At 37.8% G+C, this 8949-nt stretch overlaps 1 pseudogene; it reads right to left on the reverse strand.

Moving 5' to 3' along the window:
- Positions 1–3956: 3956 nt before the first annotated feature.
- LOC102819290 lies at positions 3957–4531 on the reverse strand (annotated as a pseudogene).
- Positions 4532–8949: the final 4418 nt, after the last annotated feature.

The raw sequence follows: 8949 nt of genomic DNA on the forward strand, positions 1-8949 counted from the left end.
CAAAAACAAGACTGAATATTGCAATCTCTAATCACCGAATAGGGAGTGGAGGGACAGAAGAAAAAGAGGGGGAAAAAGTCTATAGCTTAATATAAGTATGTCTTTAATGTCCTAAGTTCCTGCCTCAAAGCTGTCTGATACATTTTGCCTTTAAACTCTCTTTCCGTCTTTTTAGCCCCCTCCTCTTTCCCGTGATAAAAAAAAAAAAAAATACAGAACAAAAAGGGAACAGATCAGTGCCTCCGCTTTGGCTGCATATCTGTGCAGGTTTGTGGCAGAAGAACCCAACAGTGGTGATGATGGGGGTTGCCAACTTGGCTCTGGCTCTCCCTCTATTCCCCAGAATTAATGTGAGCAAACAGTGAGCGCACCAATTACCAGATGGCAAAGAAAACAAGAAAATCGAAACAAAGCAAAACTGACAAACTATATTGTCCACCTTTGTACCAAGGTTTTCGCGGTGTTTTTCTGTGGTGTCTCTCCGGCCCCTATTTTGTTCCACTGCTTGGTCTTGCCCAGAATGTCTGCTCAGGCCTCCAAGCCCAGCCCGGCAGATTCAAAAGTATGCGATTTTTTACTTCAGCTCCAAACTCTAGAAGGTATAAGCCTTCAAACCTTTAAAATATTCATATCTCTGTGGTTCCGAGTTTTGGAGCTCTGCCATGGCTCTTCTTTGCCTGATATTCTGTGCTGTTGCTGATGGCAAATTTCACTGCACCTCCACCCTAGCTTCCATCAAGCCTTGCCTCTCAGATGATACTTTTTAATTTCCTTTTTTTTAACCACTGCTTTATAGTTGAACTTTTTTCTCTGATCAACTTCATTCTTTCACAGGTGCTACATAAAGCACTTATGAACAAACTTTCTACATATAAATCTTCATCTGATAGTCTGTTTCAAAGAGAACCTGAGTTCAGATAGTTGGTCTTAGGCATGTCCTGAGGAAACAAACTCTAAAATAGGATTTGGAGATTGACCACTCATCAGTTGTTTGGAAATGATATTATTGTCATTGGTGGTAGGTGGCATACTGATATCCTTTGGCATATTATAGCAAATCAATTGTTAAAATTCCCATGATGGAAGAGAATACACCATCAGGAAGTTATCTCAAGAGTTTGAGAGGTTCAAGGCAAGCAAATATAAATAGTGATAAGGACAGTGAACAATAGATAGTTGTTGCTGAGGGTGATACATGCATTGGTGAAACAATGAAAGGTTAAGGAGATAAATGATCAATTTAAGGAGAAGTGTATAAGTCTAGGGACCTTAGAAACATTTAGTGACTTTCAGAGGGTATACAAATGTAAAAATCAGTCCCAAGACTTAATTATATGGACAGTGTTGGTCTGGGAAATGGTTGCATTAACAGTTTTAGCAAGTTTATTATACCATGGTAAGAGCTCTATTTGTAAAGGAGAGGAGGCCTGAGATGTGTGATGTTGTTGTTGTTAGGTGCTATCGAGTTGGTACCGACTCATGACATTATGAACAGCAGAATGAAACACTGCCTGATCCTTGGCCAACCTCACTACTGTTGCCATGCTTGAGCCCATCGATGCTGCTACTTGGCCAATCCATATCATTGGGGGTCTTCCTCTTTTTTTCTCTGACACTCCACCCTACAAAACATGATATCCTTCTCCAGTGACTGATCCCTCCTGAAAATATGTCCAAAGTATGAGAGATGAAGTTTGGCCCTCCTGGCCTCCAAGGAGCAATCTGGTTGTACTTCATCCAACACAGATCTGTTGCTTTTTTGGCAGCTTATGGTACTTTCAGTATTCACCTCCAACACCATAACTCAAATGCATCAATTCTTCTAGGGCCTTCCTTATTTATTGTCCAGCTTTCACATGCATATGAAGTTATTGAGAATACCATGGCTTGGGTCAGGCACAACTTAGTCCTCAAGCTGACATCTTTGCTCTTCAACACTTTAAAAAGTTCTTGTGCCTAAAAAGGTCTTGTGCTTAATGCAGTACATCATTTGATTTCTTGACTGCTGCTGCCATGAGTGTTGATAGTTTATCCAAGAAGAATGAAGTCCTTGACAACTTCAATCTTTTCTCCGTTGATAAGAATGTTGTTTATTGGTCCAGTAGTGAGGATTTTGGTTTTCTCGACATTGAGATGTAATCCATACCAAAGGCTGTGCTCTTTGATCTTCATCAGTAAATGTTTTAAGTCCTCTTCACTTTCAGCAAGCAAGATTATATCATCTGCATATCATAGGTTGGTAATGAGTCTTCCTCCAATCCTGATGCCACATTTTTCTTCATAGAACCCAGCTTCTCAGATTATTTGCTCAGCATACAGGTTAAATAAGTATAGTGAAATAATACAGCCTTGTAGCAGAGCTTTCTTAATTTTAAACCATTCAGTGTTCCCATGTTCTGTTCAAACAACTGCCTCTTGGTCCATGTACAGATTCTTCATGAGCACAATTAAGTATTCCGGAATACTCATACTTTGCAATATTTTCCATAGCTTGTCATGATCTACACAATCAAAAGCCTTTGTGTAGGCAATAAAGCACAGGTAAACATCTTTCTGATATTCTCTGCTTTCAGCCAAGATCCATCAGACATCAGCAGTGATACTCCTCATTCCACGGCCTCTTCTGAATCCGGCTTGAACTTCTGGAAGTTCTCTGTCAATGTATGCTTCCAGCCATTTCTATATTACCTTTAGTAAAACTTTACTCGCATGGGATATCAAAGAGATTGTCCGATGATTTCCACATTCCGTTGGGTCACCTCTCTTTGGAATGGGCACAAATATGGATCTCTTCCAATCAGTCGGCCAGATAGCTGTCTTCCAAATTTTTTGGCAGAGATGAGTTAGTGTGTCCTGTGCTGCCACAGTTTCTTGAAAGATTTCATTTTTTATTCCATCAATTCCTGGTGCATTGTTCTTTGCCAATTCCTTCAATGCACTTTGGACTTCCTCCTCTTGAAATGGTTGAACAGTAACCATTTCCTTTTGGTGGAGTGACTCTGTATATTCTTTCAAACTTCTCTTGATGCTTTCTGCATCATTCAATAATTTGTCCAGAGAATCCTTCAATAATGAAAGTCTAGGCTTGAATTTTTTCTCCGGTTCCCCCAGCTTGAGAAATGCTGAGCGTGTTCTTCCTTTTTGGTGTTCTGACTACAGATTTTTGCACATTTTGTTGTAATATTTGGGTTTATCTTCTCAAGCTGATCTTTGAAATTTTCTGTTCTGAGATGTGTGATAAGGTCATTCAATTGATATCCTCAAAAAATCTAGAATTCCATGATTCTTTTGTATTTTCTTGATTTGAAGAAGGCATTGGCATCCCCTGTTAAGAGATATCACTTCCACCTTTCTTTTTTTTTTTTTAACAGTGATAAAATATACCTTTATTTATTTTGCTGAGTCAGAAGGCTGTACAAAAATTATTGCTAAAGTAGATAACAGGCAAACAGAAAGGTGCTTTGTAAGTTCAGTTACCTTGGAGTTTATTTAAAACAAGAGAAAAAGGTCATAATGTTTTCATGCAATACATATTTAGTTCTTTAAATAACAATTATGACAATAGCAGAAAGGATTAAGGAATGCTGTACTTTAGATCCATATAAAACACTAACATTTTGGGTTGCACAATATTAAAGAAGTATCTCAAATACTTTTCAAAATACTGTTATAACCTATACATAGAAGCATGCCTTAGGTAGGCATAAGAATGTAATTTATAAAGGAAAAATAAAAAATCACACAGGAACTACTCAATTTCTTAAAAATCACTGACCAAGAAACGCAATATTGAACTTCACATACTGATTTACACAACATCTATATAGTACCTTAACTTAAGTCAAAGAGCAAAAGTTAAGACTCTCCTTCACTATTGTTGGTAAACAACTGCATGAGGAACTTGTATAACTTTCCCCCCTAGATTTTACCTGGGAGTAATCTTTAAATTATTTTATTTAAGAGGGCAGGATTGGCACTTTTATAATGATTTCACCAATGGTAGTATTTCTTGGGTTCTCAGGAAGAGTTATGCTCTTTACAACTGATACAGCATGGGCTGGGGCTCCTGCTAAGCCAGCCTTGGATTTCTCCAGGTTATTTTGTGCATCAATTTGCATAAAAATCTTATTCATGTTGGTCTCCAATACCATTTCCCCCATCATCATTTCTGAAAGAATATTGTGAACCTCGTCTCCATGGAAAATTAAATCCATTTTACAGACATTGTCAAAACACTTATCTACTGTTTCCACAAATACTTGAATTAAATCTAAAATGCCAAGTTCACTTTATGAAGAATCCACACAGAAGATAAAATATATTGTTGTGTAATGTCTATAAGCCAGATTATTGTCGGAACAATCCTCTTTCTAGGAAATTACAAACATTTTCATCTCTCTTAGATACCAAATAGAATGTCTCTCTGATGATTTGCTGTTGTGTATCTTCACTGTAGACCACTGTAAGGCTGGTAGAACTTGGAGAACTGTGGCTTCCTGTCATTGTTGAAGATGAGGATCACCTTAATCATGGCTGGGCTGTGCCGACCTGAGCTCCCACCTTCCTTAATAATGATGCAGAGATCTGTCTGTAGCAAGGAAATGTGTTCCTACTCATATTATATTCTCAGCTATCCACCTGGCCACCAAATCAATAAATAGTGTCTACATCACATGTAATCTAGATGGATAACCATTGGGCTGCATGAAGATATACTTGTGTGGAGCTGTAGGATAAATACTGGACTGTTAACTGTAAGGTTGGTGGTTCAAACCCAACTGTTGCTCCTCAGAAACCCTATGCAGAGTTTCTATGAGTCAGAATTGACTCAACAGCACTTAACAGCAACAACAAAGAATTAAAAATCTTAGTCAACTTGAACCAACAGTGTCTGGAACAGTTTGTATAGAACTAGATCATGAGGGTGCTGGATCAAAAGATGGCACCAGAATATAAAGTTAGATTGTTGCTGTTGTTAAGTGCCATTGAGTTGGTTCTGACTGATAGCAACCCTGCACAGCGTTTCTGAGAAGCAGCTGGTAGATTTGAATCGTTGACCTTGCTGTTCAAATCCACCTTGAAATCCAGTGCTTATCCTACAGAGTCACACCAGAACTCCAAGTAAAAATAGGAAACATTTATTAATAAGGCTACACTCTCTTGTAAAAGCTTTTAAAAACATTCTGGCAAATTTCCTGAGTGATAACACTAATATGCTGCTATGATGATACTTGGAAGTTTGGAATATAATTTCCCTAAAACAGTGAACTAAAAATTTCAGGACTGCCATGGGAGACTCTGAAAGAAGGGATCAAAATGCAAAGATAAGTGAGCATGATCGAATGGGTATGCTATTTATGACTGGAAAATGTACCAGTTGTCAATGTTCCTCTAGTAAGTCTAGAGGATATAAGACATTCCATACTATAAAAATGCTAATGTATGTATTAGCTAGCCAGGCACTAGCATCATTTAGAAGTAGAGTGGTGGCTGTCCTCTGTAGGCAAGGTTGATGGGAAGAGATGCTGCTATAAAACTGAGCTCCCTGATAACAATGGGAAATTACAGGATCATAAAATATTAGAGTCCAGGTGGTTGTGATTATCCATCACAATCAAGGTGGACATAATTATCATAGTAAGAGGCAAAGTTGGAGGGAATCATGGAGGCTTGAGCCATAGGACTCTGTAGAACAAAGTAGGTAGACAACCAGCATGGGAGCAGCAGTTGATTCTCTTTGCCTTTGTCTTAGGTTTGCTTTCCTGGAAAGAGATCTTGAGACTGGATTTTTTTTTTCTCGGAAGGAAGACTCTCAGAAGGAGTCTGCAAGGAAGTAAAATAATAAGATTAAGGAGTCTAACTTCATCCTGATCCCATGGGGAGTTCTGGAGCATAGATTCAATGGTATGCTGGAGTAGACTCATAAAATCCAATTGTACACATCTCTTCACAATTCTGTGTAATATTAGATTGGTAGACCGATAATCAGACATAATGGGAGAATTTATACCACAAAACCCAGTATTTTTGAAAGTCAGTGTTCCAAACACAACTGTGTGAATTTCACCATTGAATAAATTCTGCCTTTAGGCAACAGGGCTCCTGAAGCAGTCAGTCAGTCATTGGGTGATGGCCATCACTTGGTAGAGGAGATAAGCTTTTAGGTGAGGAAATCCCTGTCCTAAAACATTTCTTCTAAATACATTGCTTCTGTGAGCAGCTGTTGTTGTTAAGAGTCATCAAGTCAGTTCCTACACATAATGACCCTGAATAGGGTTTCCAAGGAGGGACTGGTGAATTTGCACTACTGGCTTTGTGACTGGCAGTCCAGTGCTTATCCTACATCACCACACCAGGATGCCAGAAGTTTGCCCCAATAGTCACAGCTTAGCAACCAAAAGATAGTAAAGGGGTTCAGGGCAAGCCATTAACAGCATCCACAGTGATCTTCTATTTGGTAGGAGAGGCAGGTTAACTAAACTCACAAAAAGCCTCCAACTGAAGGTAGAAAGAGTGAGCTACACAGTGGAACGTGTCATTTTATGAAGTTCAGGTTTTCTTTCCAAGAAGATAGGAAGACAAGAATACCACCCAATAAGTCATACACAAGCAGACACGTCTTTTGTAGCACTTCATATCCTCTCAACCTCTTCTCTTACTCTATCCCCTACTAGTGGGACTGTTTTCACATAGGAACTCTTTCTATGAGTTTTTCACAGGTATCACTTGACAATGCTTTATCTTTTACTAGTACCCTGACACTGAAGCATGGGACAGCCACTGAAACGTGTTCATACTTGTTTGCACAACCTTGTTGTGAGGGAGGAATTAACACTTTGCAGGCCACTGAGAATACCCATGAGAAATACATGTTTATTCCTGTCTTTCCCTGGGTGGATGGTTCTGAGATACATTTCATAAGACTCCTCAGATGATCTTTTCAAAATCAAGCACTCACCTTGTAATGGTCGGGAATGCACTATGACATTTTCAAAAAATTATCTGAGAGCCAAACTACAAGATAATGGGTGCTTTATTCAGGCAGTTACAGTGGAGAGACAAAGGGAATGCATTTCCAAAACAAAAGGAATTATAAGTGTTATCAGGAAAATAAAATCAGCAGAGTGCTAGCTATGTATTTGGTGGGAGCTCTGGTAGCGTAGAGGTTACAAATCCGGCTGTGAACCTCAGGGTCAGCAGTTTGAAACTATCAGCTGTTCTGCGGAAGATGAGGCTTTCTGCTCCTGTAAAGATTTACAGCCTTGGAAACCCTGCACAGGGTTGCTCTGAGTCGGAACCGACTCCACGGCACATAGCAACAACAACAACATATATAACAGCAAGATGATATATGTTCTCTCTCACTACTGAAATCACATATTTCACTTCTCTCTTCTTATGTACTTATTGGTTCTTTAGTTATTGTAGGAACCTATAGAACATACAATGAAATTCTACAGCAATAACTAAACTAATACTGTTTCACAAATATCTTAGTGATAAATATTGATTTACTTTTTCTCTTCATAAATACTAAATTGTCATCGCTTCAATCAAATTTTGTCAGAATGACATCCCATTTGGCACTCCTGAAAACAAACACAGGGTTAGTGCTACGCAAATACATGCTGAAAGTATGAAGAACAACTAGACTAATAGAACAGGTTTAAGACTTTGCTTATGTGTAAAATAAAGCATTGCTTCAAGCTTTCTTAGTGTTTCACATCCTAAGTATGAAATAGCAGAACAATTAGCAAACATCTTTAGACTGAAACTAAAGTCGTTGAAAGCTTATTAAAAAAAAAGTGCCATTAGTGTCATTTTCAATTTTCACTTTATTCTTATTTTTATCTTTTAAAAACCTTTTTAACTATTACTAATTATTTAAGGAATGATACAGGGCTTTTGATTGTTTCTGTAGCATTGACAATATTAATTTGCCTGCCAGAAAAACTATCCAAATATCTTTGTGTATTAAATGATGCTTACTTATTCATAAAAGTAAAAAAATATATTTTTTCTTTCATTGGTTCTTTTGATGCTTTGTTTCAATTGAAATGGTTATATTTGCCAGCAAAGGTGTAGGTATCTGAGGCAGCCTGATAAAAGCTGATAATTTCTTCATTTTATTATGAAGAGCAGCACACTGCCTCTAGGTTTAGATACACCTGGTTTACAAACCTTGCTCTGCCATTTTACAGTGTATAACATTGAACAAAAGATCTTTACATGCCTCATTTTTCTCCTCTATAAAATGACAATAGTAACAGTATACTCCTTGCAGAAATTATTCCAAGGATTAAGCACTAAATCACAGTTGTTGTTGTTGTTGTTAACCAAGTCAAGTCAGTTCTGACTCATAGCAACCCTGTATAAGATTTCTGAGGAGTGACCAGTAGGTTTGAACCTCTGACCTTTTCATTAGCAATCCAGTGCCTATCCTACAGCATCACACCAGGGAGTAAGAGCTTAAATAATGGTTGTTGTTGTAGGTCATCTAATTGGTTCCAACTCACAACAGCCCTGTACAGGGTTTCTGAAGCTGTAAATGTCTATGGGAACAGAAGACTTCATGTTTTTCACTTGGAGTGGCTGATGGATTTGAATTGCTGACCATGCAATTAAAAACCCAACACATAACCCACTATGCCACCAAGATTTTACCAGGGTAAAGGATGCTATCAATGTTTTATCAATGCAGAATGCAGCCTTATATTTTTCAACGGAAATACAGTTCTCCAACCGTTTCTATGAATTCTCTATAGTGAAAAATGGAATTAGTTATACTGTGATTTGGAAATAAAGTTAAAGCATTAATTTGTATTCTTTAAAGAACTATATGGAGCATCTACAATAACTCAGACATTGTGCAAGATTATTTATTATATACAAGTTGATTATAATATAATGAATTATTACTGAATTAAATAGCTTATTTTTAATTTATAA

The sequence above is a fragment of the Chrysochloris asiatica genome, unplaced genomic scaffold, assembly GCF_000296735.1.
Source record: "Chrysochloris asiatica unplaced genomic scaffold, ChrAsi1.0 scaffold00126, whole genome shotgun sequence".
NCBI lineage: Eukaryota > Metazoa > Chordata > Mammalia > Afrosoricida > Chrysochloridae > Chrysochloris > Chrysochloris asiatica.